Source organism: Lagenorhynchus albirostris, chromosome 5, assembly GCF_949774975.1.
Source record: "Lagenorhynchus albirostris chromosome 5, mLagAlb1.1, whole genome shotgun sequence".
Taxonomy (NCBI): domain Eukaryota; kingdom Metazoa; phylum Chordata; class Mammalia; order Artiodactyla; family Delphinidae; genus Lagenorhynchus; species Lagenorhynchus albirostris.
This window is the reverse complement of record NC_083099.1, coordinates 80,396,059-80,416,924: the sequence shown is the minus strand read 5'-3', so window position 1 is coordinate 80,416,924 and position 20,866 is coordinate 80,396,059. Positions and strand designations below refer to the sequence as shown.

Here is a 20,866-nt window from a genome sequence, read left to right as displayed (position 1 = left end):
GAGGCCACAACAGTGAGAGGCCCGCGTACCGCAAAAAAAAAAAAAAAAAGCTTCCTAGATGATTCTGGAATGCAGGAAGAGTTGAGAACCACTGCTTATAGTGCAGGGGTTTACAGATCATTTTCTCCCTGGATAAGCAGCCTTGACTATTCAGAATGTACCCTCTGAATGTTTGATAAGAACCTTATTCCTGAAGGTTTTTTTCTAGTTCTTATCAGGTTGAAAAGAAAAAATATATATGTATTTGAATCGAGGGATTACAAAGGGTTCATAACGAATAAACACCCATTACAAAATATAATTTTAAGCTTGATGAGAGTAAGATGGCCCCAGCATTTCAAAGAACAAGGATAGGGCAATGGGAACTTTGAGGCATAGCTATTCTACATTTCTGAAGCTAAGTCATTCTCTCACTTTGTTTATTCGCTTATTTAAGAAACCAGTATAAGGCGCTGTGGAGGTACAGTGGGAGAGAAAGAAACAGGCACTCCAGACTCAAGAAATTTACAGTCTAAGGGATGTGAACAAACTTTCAGAAACCAATGGCTCATTAAGCTTTGAAGTTAGCTGTCATGACTGAAGGAGAAAATGCAAAAGCTTTTATCTTCAATTAAATAGACAAAAAATCCAAACATAAACAGGAGCAAAGTGTTAGCAAGGAAGGTGAATATTTTTCTGTTCACGAGAAGATTTAACATTGAATGGCAGGGGCATCCTCGTTGGGTTAGTGGTCTCCTTCCCAGCGTCTCGCCTGGCATCGTTTGCACACCTTTCCTAGCTAATTCTTCATCCTTTGGGTCTCAGCTGCTTCTGGAAACCTTCCCTGATCCTCCCAAGTCAGGTGCCCCCTGCAGGGGGCTCCCATTAAGAGTTCTGGAAGCCTACAGCCTGGGGTAGAATCCTAACTTCGCCTGTTCCCAGCTGAGTGACCCTGGAGCAAGTTACTTACCCCCTCTGGGTCTCACTTTCCTCATTTGTGAACTGAGGATAAGAGGACTGGTGTGAAGAGAAATGAGTTACTATGGGCAAAGCACTTAGCAGAGGGTATGCATAAGGTAAGCTCTAAATGTAGCTGTTGTTATCATAACACCCTGGACTTGCCCTAGCATAACCACATGCTATCCATGACTGAATGCATGAGGGCTCCGATGAAGCGAGTAAATGATATGGTCAGATGGGTTAATTAAGCACCAAGAGGGACAGGAAGCAGATTAGTTGTCCCGCTGAATGGAGAGTTCACGGAGGGATTTCCCAGAGCCTCTGGGGAGTGGACCATCCGTATACAGTGGTGGGAGAGCAAAATGTCAACCTGAAACTCAAGGGCCCTCAGAAAGATCTGAGAAAGGTACCCAGCCACTCCCGGACCTTCAGGGAACTGAAAGAGAAGTCAGGTCCCGGAGGTGGAGTTTGTGCAGACAGAACAGGCACCTCATGGGCTTGAGTTCAGAGGGGCAGCCCCAGATCTGGGCTCCCACAGTGAAACAGGAAGAACTAAAAGAGGAGAATTAAGGCTTTTAAACCTGGAGCAAGCTGACTGATTGCATGAAGCCAAACTGTAACTGACTCTGCATGGTCTGGATATGATAAACAACAGCCATGGAAACAGCCATTCCGCCTACCCACACCCCTCCCTCCTGCCCAGTCTCCAGACCTCTGCCAGGAGCCCCTTGAGGACAGGCATAGCCTCGCCCTTCTTCCACCCCTACCACCCCCACTGGCAGCTGCCCAGATGCCTTCCAGCCGCTGGAGGCCCAGGCCTTGGGACTGCTAAGGTAGCCCCAGACCTGCCCTAGAGCCCAGTGGACCATCTGCTGGGGCAGAGGGAAACAAGTTGGAACTGGGAACACATTTTTCCCATAGATGATGCAGTAAGTGGTGGATAAGCTCCCCAATGCCATAAGAGCTGTAGTTTTTGATACATTCTTTTTATTTCCCCCCTTAATCCATTAGGCATCTGTGGGCTAGCCTGGAAACCTTTTCCTGTGGGAGTGGGGATGAGGGGAGAACACGTTGTAAATTCCAGAAGCTGACTGACCAAGGCAGTTCTGAAGCACTTGCTAGGGACCGATTGTTCCTGGGGGTCACCTCCCTGCAGAAAGTTTCCTGGGATTCCGTGGCAGAGGGTGGGAGAGGAGGACAGGGCTGAGAGGTCCAGGACTCAGTCTGGGGATAAGAAGTGCCCCCCAACTCCTCTTCCATTAGATATTGGAACAAAGTAGTGATAGACCCTCTGGTTGGGACCACCCAGTGCTTATTTCCTCCAGAACAGGCTAGTCAGTGTGAGCTGCCGGGCACCTCCCCCACTTGCCCCCCACAACCCGCACCTTCTGGGTCTCAGGTCTCCACTTTCCTTGGTCTGGTTCCTTCACCCCAGTCTTGAGGCCCAGGAACATGGCGCTACTAGCTCTTTCAATTTTCTATTTTGTTTTCTTTTTCACTCATTGCTTGCCCTGTATTGAAGCCAAAGTGGCATTTACCCACTTGTCACACTTCAGATTTAATTTTCTTTTTGCTTGCAGGTGCATTCCCACCTGCTTTTCTGTTTCTCTCTATGCCCCAACACAAATGTCACCCTTCAGTTTACTAGGTTTTGGTGTTCCTCCCTCAGAGGACTGTCCTTGAGTCCCAATTGAGGTGGAGCCACAGCCTGATGGAACTTTAGGTGTCTAGATAGCAGCCCCCCACCGTCCCGCTAATCTTCCCCCCAGTATGCAATTTTAGGTAAGCCTTAAAATAAGGGACCCCTGAGAAAGCATGATGACTTCAAATCAGAAGAGACAGATACTGGTGCTAGATTTTTTTAAGAGCAGCTTTTGATAGAGACAGCTGAGAACATTAGGCTGCTAAAGGAAGGGGGAGGAAGGGGGGGTGTCTTGGAAGGAGAGAAGGGACCCAGAAATGAAAGCTGAGCCCCAAACCACACCTGCTTGTTATTTTTAATTGTAGAGTTACAGGCTGCCTTCATTGCTTACTATGTGCCAGTCACTTTATACATACAAAGTAATATTTTCGAAATCTGTAAGAATTGGGCATTTTTACCCTTTTTACAGAGGAGAAAACTGAGATCCAAGAGGTTAAATCACTTGCCAAGATTGTAGAGATAAGAGAGGCAAGATTTAAATCCAGATCTAGTGTGACTCCCAAAGCCAAGCCTGTCTTAGGCACAAACACAATCTCCCAAAATAGCATATTTCATAATTTGACATTTATGTTACAGTTTTGTCAAAAGAAAAAAGAACTAACCTGCAAAACATAGCCTTTTCTCCCTTGCGTTGTTCTTCCCCCAGCCTAGATGGAGAATAGTAATAATAACAGCTAACGTTTGCATAGCACTTCACCCTCTGTCAGGAGCTTTTCACACACACGTACTCTAACCCCACCTAGTAACTTTCAAGTCCCCTACCTTTTCCTCCCAGGCCCCTCCCTGCCTACTGCAGCCGCAATCCTCCTTCCCTCCTGGAACAGCACTTGCCTTAGAGTCAGAGGCACCCAGTTTGATCCTCATTCTACCTGATATTCTGTTTTCTCACTGGCTTTGTGTTTGCAAGTGGATGCTGAGCTCGGCTAAAGGCGGGTGGCCTTGGGCAGCTCATGCAGATTGGGTAGCTCGCTGGCCTCCCTGAGGCTAACACACAGCAGATGATTGATGGACCCTGTTTCCTCCTCAGGAAGCCAGAGTTAGAGCCCTTCTAGGAAGCTCAGGACCTGGGACATTGCTGATATGCTGGAACAGCAGGAATCCAAGATTGTTCAAGGTTCCCCACAAGGGCGCATAGCTACTCCCAGTTAGAAATGGACCCAGGCTTTGCACGGGGTGCCCCAGAAACACTGACTATCCCTAGTGCCTCACCACTCACTCCTTGGTATGAATCACATTCTTGGCGGGGCCCCAGAACCAACTGAGTTTCTGGGATCGAGTCTCAGGCACTCTTTGTTCTAGTTCAAGCCTGGCTCATGCATACCATGCCCTGGTGCCATGCCCATGGCCTGATGCTGACCCAGTATGCCTCTGGGGGCCCCCTCGCCGCCACCCCCCAGAGGGAGAGGGGTGAATGTCACCCTCCCCAAAAGCACCTTGTACCAGCTCTTGCTGTTACAGACAGCAGAAAACAGTCTGACATAAAAAGTAGGAGGCTGGCAAACTAAATAAATCTATAGCCTTCGTGAATTGAGCTAATTTGTGTAATTATGCATATTTCTTTCTCTGGCTCTTTTCATGGTTTTATTCAGAAACCATCTTGTATGGGGCTTTCAATTCAATGCAACAAATATTTAATGGGACTCTAATATGCTGGACACTCTGGGGTTTACAAAGATGCTCTCAAGTTGCTCTCAGCCTAGTGGGTTGCGTAAGACAGGAAAATAACCAAAAGAGTACCAAGAATGAAATGAGGGTTCTACAGAAGGTGCGAGCGGGAGATGCTAACATTCAAGGCAACCGAGTGAAAGAGAACTATGAGTGGATTGTTTGTAAGGGGGGAATAAATCAATAAAACAATAAGCATCATCTGACCCGTGAGGAATGACGGAGATACGGGGAGATAGAGTGGTTGGTTTCTACAGACAGGAAGCCACATGGTTTTGCCTGATGCTTGTAATTGGTCACACCCTCCTGAGCCCTGGGGGAGAAGATGCTTAAACTGTGGGAAAGGTAGTTGACAGTGACTTGTAATGGCCGGGCTTGGAGCGGGGGGACCTCCAAGCCTGCAACCCTTTTGGCTGCACCCTTGGCCGGGGTGACAGAAGCTGTCTTCAGGGGCAGGAGAGTGATCCTACTGTCGGGAGAAGGCACTGTAGCTGATCACAAGTGTGGCAGTTGGTCTGGCTGTGTCTACGCCTGGCCCAAGAGCAGGGGAACGGGAGATTCTGTTAAAACATAAAACTTTTAAAATGATGTCAACTGACCACCCTAAGTATGTTTCTTGATTAACTCTACATGTGCATAAATGTGCAGCCTCAATCTCTCCCCACTGCATTTGGAAAGTTCTCTTTTGCCCACCCCCATTTTATTTTATTGTTATTTTTAATTTTATTTACTTTTGGCTGTACCACACAGCTTGCAGGATCTCAGTTCCCCAACCAGGGATTGAACCTGGGCCATGGCAGTGAAAGCTCGGAATACTAACCACTAGGCCACCAGGGACCTTCCCCCTCCCCCATTTTATATATGAAAACCAACTCAGAGAGATTAAGCAACTTGCCTAACATCACCCAGCTAGGAACTGGGAGAACCAGAAGTCAAACCATGTCTGTCCGACATTAAATTCCGCTTTCCTAGCTTTGTCTCCTCTGGACCCAAACAGCTGCAGTCATGCCGGCAGTAAATCAGGGTCTGCTATGCAGAGCTGCATTTACCCATGCATTGCCAAGGTGATAAGTTCAGCAGGATTTAGTTCAACTTTAATAAAACTGCTGGCAATGGAGTTCCCATCCCCAGTTTTTCAAAGTCAAACGTTGAGGTTCCAAATGGCAGGATTCTAAACAGAGAGCATGCCCTGTTACCATAAGTAGCCCCTTCCACCACTGCTTTCCCATCTGTTTCCTGCATGTTGAGTATTATTGGGAAACAATGATGTCAACTCTTCCATATAAATCTACACCTCCCTATTGCCCCTCCCCTACAATGCATATTTTTGTTCTTCTTTCTGGCTTTTGTCTTGCTGTTCTGTTCTTTAAGGACTCACGCTTTTTGGCGTCAGTTATTGGCTTTCTTTTTAATATGTTTTAGCTATTTAAGCTTCATTGTGGCCTTCAAAGTGCACATGCTTCTCGGGTCCATATTTGGAAAATCCTTTGTTTGGCTAATAGCTAGAGTATGGGCCTGGTGTTAGTGGAGAGAAGCCATTTTGCTTTCTGGAAAAGCAAAGCTGGATGCAGGGCTCTGAATCCGGCTCAGAGCTGAGGGCACAAACCCCACTCGAGGGCTCTCAGGGGCTGCATTATAGCTGTTGGACCCTGGACACAGAGCCTGCAGCTGAAGGTCAGGAAAATATATCCATCCAGTAACCTGTTTTCCCTTACCCAAGCCTGACTCTCCAATGAGACTTGGTTTCCTCAGTTCCCCTTTTTTTACTGCTCCTAAAGTCAACTTGGTTTCAGAAAGGAAAGGGGGGAGGCTGTTCTGGGGGCAGGTGGGAGGGGAGAGTATGAGTTGTGAATTATGGGTCCAAGAGTTCTGGGCCTCTCTTTTTAAGGCTCTGGCAATGATACTCAAACTTTACTGGGGCATCAGGATGACTAAAACTGGAGTGTTTACTTTTAAAATTTCATTTCATTTAAAATTTAATTTCAGAATTTGAGAAATATTGGTTAAATTTTAGTACACTTTAAGGAGTATTAGAAATACTCCTTAAGTTCCCATTTGGACTCCTTGAAACAAAATGGACATCTAATAAAAGTTTCAAATGGGCATTTGCGTAGGTCCAGTAGTATCTGAGTCTGTGGAGAACACACGATCCCACAGAATGAGTTCTACAGTTTTTAGGGCTGCAAGCTGTAAAGTGCCGTTGCAGGTCAGTGTTTTAGGTCAGTCCCTCAGAGATTCTGCTCTTGGAGGTCTGAGATGGGGCCTAGGGATCTACATTTTGAAGATGAGCTCCAGGCGATTGTGATATCTTTGGCCTACTGATCTCACTTTGACTAGCTTGTAAAAAGAAGCAGCTAAGTGAAACCACATGATTTTTTTTTCGTTATAGTTTTTATATTGCCCCAAATTTCAACAGTGAACGTGTATTTTTACTACTTAAATTGAGGGGGAAAAATCTTTTTAAATTATTATGGGAATGTGGTATCTTGATTCATTGAATTTTTCATAAAGCCCTTTTGTTCCACTCCTTATTTAAAAACATACTCTTCATAAAGCCTGTTAGTTTGGTATCCTGCCTTAATAGATGCAGTTTAGTGAAATCAATTAACCTCTCTGAGAAGCAGTGCCTGTGGCAAAGTGGCTAGTATGTGGCTTTTATGCTGATGGTCTGCCTTGGTTCAAATCTCAGCTCTACCCCATGCTAGCTGTGTGACCATGGACAAGCTACCAAACCTCTCTGTGCCTCAGTTTCCTCATCTATAAAGTGAGGATTGTGAGAATAATAGTGCCTATCACACAGGGTCATTATGAGGATTAAATAAACTAGTGCACTGCCTGGAATTTAGTTAACCTTCCATAAGTGTTAACTGTGGTTCTTATTTCCTTGGTGATTAGAAATCTTATCCTGTTTCAGCCTCATTACTCAGAATGTGGTTCCTGAGTAATGCTACAGACAAGGAAGTTGAGAAGGAGATGAGAACAAATATTCCAAGTCTCCCATATATCCCTAGGGGTTTCCTTCTTTCTGTTTTTTTCTTTAATTCTCTTATAGACACATAATTATTTATTTTCTTTGGTTGAATGCATAAAAATGCTGGTTTTAAGATTCATATCTGTTGATATAGATTTCTGGGGTGGGAATGTGGTAAACTTTCTAAATTGTACATTTCTGTAGTAATCAGAAAAAGAAAACAATTTAAAAGCAAAACTGGAAAGAAATAAAATGAGGGTTATGGGTTCTGGCGAAAGGCTATAATCATAGTGACCGCCATCCAACCTTCTACTTTCCATCTGTATTTCAGGAGAGTTATAAATCTGGAAAATGAGTCTGTTTCTGTCATTGATGGAACGGTGTAAAGCCGGGGTTTTAGCTGGCCTGTATGACATTTCACATGTGCCTATTTCTTTGCTCCACAATTGCATTTTGACAGTTGTCTGAATGAGGTGTATCTGGCTCAATTTTAGGCCGTATGAACAGCATCTTAGGCTGTAGAGGGTGTGGATCAAGGGATCCACACTGCACTCTTCACAGGTTGAATCAGATAGGGAGTCTGTGTTCATTTCTCAGTGCTCCATTTGAAGCTGGAAGCTTATACACAGGAGTATATTGAGAAGGTGATCAGGATGGTGAAGTTTAGACCTTTATTACGTCTCATCTCCAACGACTGTCATGGTTTCCTAAATTGTCTCCTTCCTTGAGTAGAAAGAAAATGAGCTCCTTGAAGACTGACCTTTCTCTGTTCACCTGTGTGTTAGGTGTCTGCGGGGCTGGTTCCCTTCTGGAGGCTCTCAGGAAGAATCTTTGCTCCCTCTGGCCCGTCCTCATATGGCCTTCTGTCTGATCTCCTGCCTCTCTCTTATAAAGACCTTGTGACTACATGAGATAATTCAAAATAATGTCCTCATCTCAAGATCCTTAGTTTGATCACATCTGCAAAATCCCCTTTAGCTATATGAGGCAACATTTACAGATGCCAGGAATAAGGACCTAGACATTTTTGAGGCACCATTACTCAAGCTACCACAGTCTTGTTTCCCCCACAGCATATGGTTGGCTCCATAGATATTAATAATGTGAATGAAGGGAATAGGGTGGTGATTGTGGGAGTGGAGGAATAGATGGACATCAGCATTTACTAAGCAGTTTCCATGCATCAGGCACAGGGTCAGCTGGGTCACAGGGATGAGCAGGCATTATCTGTCCCTGTAGGGGCTCACAATCCCATGCAGGGGATGGACACATCCTCTGCTGAGCCTCACACAAACCACAGGAGGAAGTGGATATCATCAGTTCTGACTCAGAGGAGCTAGATCTTCTACGATGAGTGGAATCTAAGTAGTCTCTGCCTGAAGGGGCGATATTGCAGACAGAGGGAACAATATAAGCAAAGGTGTCGAGGTGTAAAACAGTATGGCAGGATCAACATTCTGGAGAGAAGAACAAAGGGAACAAGGTTGAAGCCTGAGCCACCTACCTTCCTGGATGAGGTTTATAGTAAGTTCCAGATTGAGAAAGGAAGAAGAATCTCGAGCCACATTCAAAGCGTGTGTCCTTTTTGCTGTTTCTATTGTTGCTGTTGAGAAAAAATTGGACCCTAGTCTAGGAATAAACTTCCTTCAGGGGGAGGAAAAGTGAGGTGCCCCAAGCAGCTGTAACTCAGGCTTTCAGAGTTCATTTCATCTATTTATTTTCCATCTTAGGAAATTTCATTTCTCTCTGTCTTATGGATGATAACCAGAGTGATGTTTAACATTTCAAATCCACGTTTTATTTGAGGTGAAAATTTTTGTAACATTCGTTCCCACCTGCCTCCTGCTCACATTTCTACTCCATCCCATCTCTTTTTCCCTCCAGCTTTCTCTTCATCCTGTCATCCCCCAATTTAAGAAACCATAGAGCAGATATCAGACCTATTGTTCTTGCCAGTTCTACTCCCAGGTGCCCTTTTGAGCTTGGCCCCGTGTGCTCCCATTCCACTCTGGGCTGACTGTCCCCACCTCAGAGCGGTCTTCCCTCCCCACCGGCCTAGGTCCCATCTCGGAGGAGACCTCAGGGTCCCTTGGAGGTGGGACTCCCTGTCTTGTGCCCGCCTTGCCCTTGCCAAATTCCAGAACTCCAAGAACTAAAAATACTTCAGTTTTTGCTTCTCCTGCTGGCAGGCACTCAAACTGATTTTGTCCCTTGTGACTGAATAGCAGAGGCCCAGAAGGGAGTGAGACTGGCAGCATGGTCAGCCGCTGCCTGAGGGGGCAACAGGGGCTTGTGTTCACTGCGGACAACGGGCATCTCTCTTCCCCCTTCACTGGGGTAACTCCTCTAGCGGTGCTCTGCCATCCCTTGGCTCCTGAGTAGGAATGGCAGGGGTCATGAAAAAATGCAGGATGCAATTTTAATGAGCAATAAATACCTGCTACAGGAGTGAGCCATCCTCTACCCTTGTAAAATTATTAAAGTAACTGTTAAAAAGAAATCCAAACGATACAGAGATTTATAAAGTACAAAGTCCCTTCTCACATCCTTGCAGTCCCATTTGCCAGTTCACAGTCTGGGCTGGATTCATTGAGACCAGTTCTGTCACGAGAACTTTCCCACTGAGGGAAATATGCTCTATCTACACTATCCAATATGGCAGCCACTGCCGCCTCTGGCTGTTAGCACTGGAATGTGGCTAGTGCTACCGAGGAACTGAACTTTAACTTTTAATTAATTTAAATTTATGTAGCAACATGTGGCTCATGACTACTGCGTCAAACAACACAGAGACCTTTCTCTGTGTATGTACTAAAAAATACACATATTGAATGATTCTCTGTTTTTTTCCCCCACAAAGTTAAAGTTACAACATACATATGTTCTGAAGTACGCTGTTTTAAATAACAATAGATCTTGGAGAATGATCCATTTTTGTGAGTATAGTTCGATCTCACTCTTTTTAATTACTGCCTGAGATTCTGCTGAATGGATGGTTTTTAAAGTTAATTTTTTAAAAAAAATCAGGTATTACATTCCTGTGGTTCAAATTGTAAAAGAATTTAAAAGGTATAGCAAAAAATCTCCCTCCTATTCCTGTCCTCATCCTACCTGTTCCTCACCTGGGAAGGAACTAGTGTTAATTTTCTTGGAAATCTTTCATAGATATTCTGTGCATGTACAAGCAAATATATATATACTTTTTATAAAATACCATAATTTATTTTTTAAATTTATTTTTTATTGTAGTTGATTTACAGTGTTGTGTTGATTACTGCTGTACAGCAAAGTGATTCAGTTATACATATATATATACATTCGTTTTTTATGTGTATGTGTGTGTATATATATTCTTTTTTTAAATAAATTTATTTATTTATGGCTGCGTTGGGTCTTCGTTGCTGCATGCAGGCTTTCTCTAGTTGTAGCAAGCGAGGGCTACTCCTCGTTATGGTGTGCAGGCTTCCCATTGCAGCGGCTTCTCTTGTTGCAGAGCATGGGCTTTAGGCGTGCAGGCTCAGTAGTTGTGGCACACGGGCTTTGTTGCTCCACGGCATGTGGGATCTTCCCGGACCAGGGCTTGAACCCGTGTCCCCTGCATTGGCAGGCGGATTCTTAACCACTGCACCACCAGGGAGGTCCCTATACATTCTTTTTTTAATATTCTTTTCCATTACGGTTTATCATAGAATATAGTTCCCTGTACTATACAATAGGACCTTGTTGCTTATCCATTCTATATATAAAAGGTTACATCTGTTCACCCCAACCTCCCACTCCATCCCTCCCTCAATCCCCTCCCCCTTGGCAACCACCAGTCTGTTCTCTGTCTATGATTCTGTTTCGGTTTCATAGACAGGTTCATTTGTGTCATATTTGGGATTCCACATATATGTGATATCATTAAAATACCATAGCTTATTTAACCATTTCTTTATATCGAAATCTTCCTCTTTTTTACAAGTTCCTATAAAGCTTCTCTTATTGTCTAAATACTGTTCAATTGATTTAGCATTTATTGAGTGTGTTGTATGGGCCATGCATCATTTTCGTTGACAACTTCTATTATCTGTAACTTATTGAATAGTAATACTGCTTCCCTTTGCTTATGATGAGGGTAGAATTTCCTAGCTCACTTACTTCTTATTATACCTTAAACTTGTTTTCCAGTCTTCCTGAGGGATGTTGGTTAGTCAGCCCATATTCTGTCCGTGTGGAGTCCAGGCCCCGGGTTAAGGCTGAGGCTGGGAGCAGGGAGCAGTAAGAAGCTATTTGCTGGCATATCCATGGCATCTTGATAACAGTGCTCTGGTCATCTGAGCCAACCTGGCCCAGACCACAGAGACCCGGGAAGAGCAGCAAAAGCAGGTGAAATGGAGGTGGCAGCCTAAACAGGAAAAGTATCCCAAAGTTGATCATACATATATTTTGCAGAAACTAAAGCCAGAGTGTATCTTAAAGTAGGATTGAAATTAGTTACGATCGTAGATTCTTACAGTGGCCAAAAGGAGAATGTCTTGATGAGAGCTTGTCACCAACGTCACTCACTAAACCCTTCAATGGCTTCCCAATGCCCTCGAGACAAACATCAACTCCATAAATACCAACAAGGTTTACCAGCCCATCACACTCAAACACCTGCATCCTCTGCGGCCTCAATGGACACCATCTCCCCACCTGAGCAGGTCCCCTGGCCACGTTGTACTTCTCGTGGTTCCTCGAAAGTGCCGTGCTCCCCTTGCCTCCCCGTGTTTGTACATGCTCCACCCTCCGTGTAGAACACTCTCCCTGTCTCTCTTTTTAGCTCCACCACCTCAGTCTTGCCAACTCCAACCCATCTTCTGGGTCTCTGCTTGGATGTCTTGTCCTCCAGGATGCCTTCCCTGATCCCTCTGAGGAGGGGTTAGGGGCCCTTCCTATGTGCTCCCATTGTACCCTGTACTGAATGTACCACTCTCAGCCCCACCCTGTTCTTGCCTCATTCTAGACTCTAGCTGACCCTGGACCAACTCTGTGAGATCAGGAACCATGTCCCCTCGTTTATCAGTTTACCACTGGCGCCTAGCATAACGCTCACAAATATGTGTTGAAGGAGTGGATGGACCCAGGGAAGGGCAATGCTGTCTTGGGTGTGTGTGGTGGTGGGGTGGGGATGGAGGGTGTGTTCTGCAGGAGTATTTTGCACATGTGTGTGCATCTGTCATGTGTCTGTGTTTCAATGGGGAGACTGTGGAGGTGGAGGAGAAGCTGGGTGAGCTCTGGTGAAGCACTGGTGGAGCTTAGGGAGTCTTCATTTGGCAAATAATCATCATCTGGTTTTGGGCAAGTCATCCCACTCTCTGAATCTCAGTTTCCTCATCTAAAAGACAGGAATGAGAATTTGATGAGATAATATACGGAAGAGGGCTTTTAAAATGGAAAATAAATACTGTACTGATGCTACACTTCAGACACTAGTGCTCGGAAAGGGCTGAATGGCCCCAAAGGCTGTACTTACTGATACGCTGTGAATCTGATGCCTCCTTGTAGCTATCACTCACTGCCATACTGGAAGGAAATCAGGAGAGCTGTTTCCCTTATGTGACCCTCCCACACAGCCTTGTGCCTCCCCCAGACCTTCCAGCTTCAACCATCTGCTCCCAGCAGAGGATCTTCAGGGTCTTGAAGTAGGTCATGCAGGTGCACAGCTGGGGCTCCAGTGGCACCCCGTTCACTCAGTACCAGGATCCTCCTATACCAAGGCAAACAGAGAGATAAGTGAACTGGAAGCTAAATCATCATGTTCGAGCTGAAAGAATCTTAGGAAGTCTATCTATCCAAACCTCTCATTTAACACATGGAGAACCTGGGGCCCTGGAGAGTACAGTTGCTTGCCCGAAAAGATGCAGCTGGTCCAGTGAGGTTTTCTGGCTGCTCATTGGTGTTGGCCAGAAGTCATGGGTCAGCGTGTTTCTCAGAACCAACCAGCATCAGGGATCCCTGAGACAGGAGAAGAGGCTCAGATGATGATGCCTTTAGGAGAGAAGGAGGGTTCATAAGACTACCTCACAGCTTGAGGAAAATATCCTTTATTATATAGCTGATTAAAAGGATGACATATATTTACCGGCATAGAAAAATGTCCAACGATATTTAAGTAAACGAGTTTACAAAACAACACCTAAAGTATACGTAATTCCATTTTGGTAACAATACATGTAAGAAAAATTCTGGAGGAATATGCTCAAAACGTTAACAATGGCTTTCTTTGGGTGGATCCTTTTCTCTTTCTTCTGTATACTTTGCTGTGTCGCTACTGTCTGAATTTTTTTTTTTAATGATGAACATGTATGTTTATACTTTGAAAAAACAATAAGGTATTTTCATTTTTGTAAAAGCATACATATTCTCTAAATTTCAACTTTCTTTACTCTGATTTTGTGTTCATCAGACACCTTTTGTCATCTGTAGCTTGCTCTCCTATGCAAGAGCTTCCATCTGTATACAGCCTAGACCCAATTGTGAATTCCTATAAAAAATGATGACATTGCCATTTGACTTTACAAAGTCATCCCCTCAGAACTTGGTTGCAGAGGACAGATCACTCTCAGATGAACCTGCCAAATTCAGGCTCTGATTCTGCCAAGAAGACAAAGACCCTCCTACCTGCGATGACTCCACGGAGGCCATGCACACAACTCTCGAGTCCCTCCCTGAACATCAGCTGGACCTACAGTCCTCATGGCCGCTGCTTGGGGTTCAGGGTAAAGCGGTCTTGGAAACCTTTGGCATCGCATCCCTGAAGCCCCAACGTAGGGAGAGAGCTTTGGTTTGAGGTTGTACAAAAGCATGGCTGGCTGGCTGGCTCCTCTGGCCACTAGCTGACACTCATAAGAGACTTGCATGATACCAACAGAGTGTGAGATACATTTTTGGGGGGTTTGTAAAAGTGAGGTCCAAGCTACTAGAAGGACAGAGAAACCTGCCAAGACTGCAGGGGACTGAGGGTTGGGGAGTGACAAACTCTTACATGGCACCTTACAGAGTGCTTGCACCAAATCATCTCTTTTGTGCTTCACAGTCCTGTGAGTTAGATGAAGCAGGTCATCATTACACCTGCTGCATAATGAGGACACTGCTGTTCCCAAAAGACACAAAACTAATCATGCCAAATCTGTGGCCTTTACTTACTACTCACTAGGATACAAGATTTATGTACATCGTGTACATGTTTAAAGCTCTGGATTGGGAATCAGAGGACCTAGGTATTTGCCATGTAACCTTGTGGGATTCCCTTCATCTTTCTGAACCTTAGCTTCCTCATCTGTAAAATGGGGTTAATAATACCTGTCTAGCTTGCCTCATGGGGTGGGGATCTGACAAGACAATGGACATGAAAATAGTGTGCTTTGAAAATAGTGAATTGCTAAAGGATTATAAAGTATGACTAATTTCCCAGTGTGGTACTGAGGGATATGTGTTTGAGTAACTTTTGCTAAAGAGAACTGTTATTTTAGGACTGGATAAACTTAATACAGTCCACAACAATCCAGTAACCCCCAGCCAGCTCCCTAGGAACCCAAACCTTCTATTTTCACACCCCCTGTCCCGCTTCGGGTAGATTCTCTGCTTTGAAGATAAGTAATCAGGTTTCCAGGAAAAGAGAGGCATCCCTGACCAGCTGCTGCTTCTCTCCAAATCCCCTGGGTTGGAGTGGGCTTGAGTTAGGGCCTCTTCCTGAAATAGTTGCTTGGGGGACCATACTTTAATCCTAAGAGACTGAGCTTGCCTGCTTATTTTGAGGGCTATTTAAGTACAGATAACTTTAAATCTGTGCTATGGAATTGGGAGATGGGAATTGACATATATACACTATTGATAGTATGTATAAAATATGTAACTACCGTATAGCACAGGGCACTCTACTCAGTGGTGACCTAAATGGGAAGTAAATCCAAAAAAGAGAGGATATATGTATATGTATAGCTGATTCACCTTGCTGTACAGTAGAAACTAACACAACATTGTAAGCGACTGTACCCCAATAAAAATTAATTATCTTTTAAAAAATCTGTGCTATGCTTTTCTTATAGCAGGGGCCACTAGAGAGGCCTGAAGGGAGGGCTCTGGGGTCCCCCCACCTTGCTTAAGCCAGAACACTCTGCTTTCTTCAGCGCTCTTTGTTTTATGCTTCAGGGTGAAATTTATCTGAACAAAGCACTTCATGCTTAGAAGAAAAGTCTGAAAACCATTACTACTTAAATCTGCAAATCAGCAAAACTTTTTTGTCTCATGGTCACCCACCCAGCCAACTATTTATCTCCCATGGCCCCTCCTGACCTCACTAATACCTCCTCTCTGAGATCTGCTGCCCTTAGGTTTGCCCTGGAACCTTTCCTCTGGGCAGTCCAGGTGTTATGTTGTGTCTTGTTTTGTTTGGAGATAAGACATCTCACAGAGCCTGCGGAATAGACATGCAAAGTCAGTTCTGGGGGTGAGGGAGGGGGGGAGACTGCCCTGATATGTAACACGCTGTTTTGTGTTTTACATGATGTGAGAAGGTTCCATTTTCAATGGAAACAGTAAAGAAATGAAGCAGAGCCAAAGGGCTGGCCTTAATGCCACTTCTCTAAATTTCTATGAATAGTTCCTGGCCTTTTCGCCATCGTGGATGTAAATGTGTCTATGTGAACAGTGGCAACAAAGAATAATTTCTGGCACTACAGATGCATCCCAATGAATGTTTAATGAAAGAGAAGAAAAGAGAGGAAAAAAGAAAGGAAGGGGGATAGGAAGGAAGAATGGAATTGGAAGTTGGTACAGAAAAGGAACTTTAGAAGTTTCGAAGCAGCCAACCTAGGTTGAAGTCCTGCCTTTGCTAATGATGTTTTGTGTGACGTGGGGTTAAGTACTGCATGTGACATGGAGTGACATATAATATATCTGCTTTATGAGGATAAAAATATTTGTTTCATAGACCTCACAGGGATGTTGTGAGGATCGGCTGGAACCGTGAATAGGAAGGGGACTTGCAGATTTCAGTTAAGAGGCCATTGTTGTTCCCCAGCTGAAGACCGTCATCATTTTTTTTTTTTTCACTGTTCTTTGAACAGATGGTTTCAAGGATTAGGGTCTTTCCCTCTTTCATTTTAATTTTGGAGCTTTGAAACTAAACCCAGCTGTGTCTACAGTTTTTCAAATGCTAGGTCTCAACGGTTTTTCACCAGGTAGAATTTAAAACTGATATAAACGACCTCCATTGGAACTCTTGAATAATAACTCTTGTGATAAGAATAATTTAAAGATAACACTATTGACAGAGGGGTTATACTCTAATCTTTTAAAAAAAATCATCTAATAATTTGAATTTTGCTTTGAATGTAACTTTTCCACTCTGCAAATGCAAGTATGCTTGGTTTTTCATGAACTTCACTCACATTATTTAGAAAAATGAGATATTTTTCTTACTGATCAACTAATTTAATTTAGCTTCACAGAGCCTAAAGAAATGACACTGTCCTTGTTTCTTGCCTAACGTAGCAAATTTCCAAATGATATAGATTATTTACATATTTTATTTAGACTTCCTAAGAAGTCTAAATAAAAGCTAAAACCTAAAGTCTAAATAAAAGCTAAACCTAAAAGCTAGGACTTTTTTACACTTGCGTACTCTTAATTGAATGCTGTGGAATCAGTCTCTCATTTATGATTTATTTTGAGTTAAACATTCAAATCTCTGTCTAAAAATTTAAAAACTAAGCTCAGCTAGTTTTGTGGAATGTAGTAATAATTCAATGAGCAAATATTTCTGGGAAAAAAATTTGAGAAGTAATGAAAACAAGCTAACTGGACATCCATCTCTTGGTCCAATGACATGCCCATTTTTGTTTTGTTTTGTTTTTTTTACGTACAGGTCACATTGCTCCCCAAAAAATGCCTTTCAAAGTAAGCGATGCTGCTGATCTAGTCTATCTTGGGATTCATTGTTAAAAAATTCTTCACTTCTGCTGCCTTCTTTTGGGCAATAGCAAACAAACATTAACAACTGTGGAGCAGATGTTCTAACTGAAGAAGATTCCAAAGCTGGGCTCAGACATATCCCCGACCAGAACAAGACACCAACCACAGAGATTAATCTTCTGGTATGGGTGTTATGAGATAAAAGCACCTTCTGGATTTCATCACATATTTTTATAAAACAGTCTAGAGGGTTTTTGTTTGTTTGTGTGTTTTAGGACAAGGTAAAAAAGTTCTTCCATTTTGTGAGCCCAAGTGTCATATAAATGCTTATGTTTGGTGTTTGGATTTTAGGCAAAGTAAACAGAAGTGCTTTCTGTTCCGCTATTATAATTTTTTAATAAGATGATTTCTCTACTGCTTTTTTTTTGATGGAAGATATTAAGAAATCACTGTACCTTGTAGCATAAGATTCTTTAAGATGCTAAATTTCACTGCATTCCATGAGTTGCAAGATATCAAACAAGACAGTTCCCACCTTCCATCTAGGTACCCATACAAAGTCATATGCAACCCAAACATCGTGCTCCCTATTTCTTCATTTAACCAACAAGTGTTTGTAGAAATCCTACCATTGTCCTAGTGCTGAAACATCCTATCTCCTGGCTCTAGTTAGCCTTTAACTGTGAAAGTTTGAAAAGAACCATAATTGGTTCTTCCTGCCCACTCTAAGCTATTCCAGTGAATGGAAATAGAGTGATAAAGTTGGGGAGGCTGGAGGGTGATGATGTAGGGGAGATTAGAGTGTTGTTAGGGGAAGACAGTGAATCCACGAAGGTCCAGATTCTAGCCCTCAACTGAGTGGGTCCTCCCACCTCATTAGGTGGGGGCGAGGGGGAGTAAGAAATAATCCACACATGTTGAGAACAGCAAGAGAGGTGAGATCCGCAAGGGATCTCCCCTGGTAGGGGAAGAATCAAGAGAGGGGAATTGGAATCACCCAAGACATCATTAAGCCCAAACAGAGAGCTTTCTGTGTATGGTTTGGTAAATTCCGTGTTCACCACCCAGGGAATCCTAGATTTCAATCCCAGAACAAGAGCTTTGCCTTCTACCTAACATAGTTTCAACATAATTTTAGCTCCATCGGTTGTTTTCATACAGTATCTAGTGTTAGATTATTTGCAGGATACTTCAGTTTTCTTCGTTCTACCAGATCCTCACACAAAACCAAAGGAAACCTGCTTTTATTAATTAGTGTATATTTTCACTGCTGCATAAGGATCTCAGGAACACACAGCATGTAGATATGAGGCTTTCTTGGTTTTCTCCCATTCCCCTCCCTGTGTAAAAGGAATGGGCTCCAAATAAGGGAGCCCATTTTGTTAAACCTTTGTTTAAGCATTTCTCAATCCATAATCATCTGCTTGAGCTGAGATACAAAATACTGCTATCAACAGTCTTGGACTAAACAGGAACATGTCGAGTTCATTTTGCACATCTAATCTCCATGATTAGAAAATATTCTCCTGATAAATACATTTATTATAAAAGAACTTTTATGGTGCCATTTTCAAGGTGCCAAACCTTACCGTTTACTCCCTTATCTCCTTTCCTAAGTAATTATGTTTATGAATGTATTCTTTCCTTTGCCATTAAGAGTTGTATTCCAATCTTGTTCCCTTCCGCCCATGAATCAGCATGTCCTTGCCAATCAGGAATCAGCTACGATCGCATCACTTCCTTTTTGTGTATTCTTATACTCAGATATTTGCCCCTCCTCTGGCCCATCGGAGGCATGTCCTTCCCTTTCATTAATGTATTGGATGCATAAAAATTGCCCATCCCCAAACCCTACCACACTGTTGGTGGGAATGTAAGTTGATGCAGCCACTATGGAAAACAGTGTGGAGTTCCTCAGAAAACTAAAAATAGAGTTACCATATGATTCAGCAACCCCACTCCTGGGCATATACCTGGACAAAACCATAATTCAAAAAGATACATGCACCCCTATGCTCACAGCAGCACTATTCACAATAGGCAAAACATGGAAACAACCGAAATGACCATTAACAGATGAATGGATAAATGAGATATGGTATATATAGACAGTGGAATACTCAGCCATAAAAAAGAACGAAATAATGCAATTTGCAGCAACATGGATGCAACTAGAGATCGTCAACCAGAAAGAGAAAGACAAATACCATATGATATCATTTATATGTGGAATCTAAAATACGGCACAGATGAATCTGTCTATTGGGTTGGCCAAAAAGTTCATTCGGGTTTTTCTGTAAGATGTTATGGAAAAACCCGAACTTTTTGGCCAACCCAGTACAAAACAGAAACAGACTCACAGACATAGAGAACAGACTTGTGGTTGCCAAGGGGGAGGGGATGGGGAAGGGAAGGACTGGGAGTTTGGGATTAGCAGATGTAAACTATTCTATATAGGATGGATAAACAACAAGGTCCTACTGTCTAGCACAGGGAACTATATTCAATATCCTGTGATAAACCACAATGGAAAAGAATATGAAAAAAAGAACATCAATATGTGTCACTCTGCTGCACAGTAGAGATTGGCACAGCATTGTAAATCAGCTATGTTTCAATAAAAAAAATTTTTTTTAATTACGCATCCCCTTTAACTCCCACATACCCTTTAAATTGTGGAAAATCTTTCAGTTAATGGGAAAATTGCTCAAGTACCTCTTTTCTTCTTTCACCCAGGACTGGTGACTTCCTTTATATATATATGTATATATATATATATACACATAGACACACACACACATATATGAATGAAATTGCTACTGAATATATATTTATATCTTTAAGAATATATATATCCATAAAACATACATTATATATGTAAAGTTTTTGAAATAAATATCTCAATATTTTAATTAATGATACATGCTTTTCCCCATTGTACAGAAATTAGAAAATACGTGTTTTAGAAAGAAAAAAGTACTTGGGTTAATCCTACCACAGAAAGATATAATTTATTTCCAGGATTTTTTTTTCTATGTATATTTTCCACATAATTGTGATTACATCGCATATATCTAATGTTGTGTCTTACTTTTCTCCCTTAGCATTATAACCTAAGTCTTTATTCTGGTCATCAAACTGTACTTTTAGCATTATTTTAAGGCTCTGTAATATTTTATCATGTAAATGTACCAGTTTATTTACTCCTCCCCATCATTGGGCATTTAGATTATATATTTTTTAATATTATAAAGAAGGCGACAGTGACTATTTCGAGGCATATGGCTCTTTGTTTATGTTATAATATTTCTTTGGAAGAGATTCCTAGAAGTATAATTACTGGATTAAAAGGTGTATAACTTTTTTGGTTGGGAGCGAACAACTCAAACTACTAAGGAAAAAAGGGGCTGGTGGTTATTGATTCATACATGTAAACCTGAGCAAAAGCAAGGGTAGGGGCTGGGGGGGCTGGCTTCAGGAAGCTGGAGGCTGAGGCTGGAATTGTAGCTTTCTGATTTTTTCTTTGCCTCTGGAATGGCATAATAGCATTTAGCTTACAGAGATAAGTGAAAACAGATATAATGCAATTCAAGTTCCTAACCCACAGTGACAACCCTGCACCATCTTAACATCTCTTTTTTAGAGCCAAG

At 42.7% G+C, this 20,866-nt stretch overlaps 1 protein-coding gene and 1 long non-coding RNA gene across 2 annotated transcripts in view; one reads left to right on the top strand and one right to left on the bottom strand.

The window, feature by feature from the left end:
• Positions 1-20,866, top strand: part of ARHGAP31 (Rho GTPase activating protein 31) — a 109,711-nt gene that overhangs the window by 4,499 nt on the left and 84,346 nt on the right. The gene's annotated exons all lie outside the window — the stretch shown is intronic.
• On the bottom strand, positions 10,498-12,994 carry LOC132520588 (uncharacterized). Its single transcript, XR_009540578.1, has 3 exons — positions 11,774-12,994; positions 11,418-11,664; positions 10,498-10,872 (listed from the first exon to the last, which is right to left on the bottom strand). It is a non-coding gene; the product is annotated as an uncharacterized LOC132520588 (long non-coding RNA).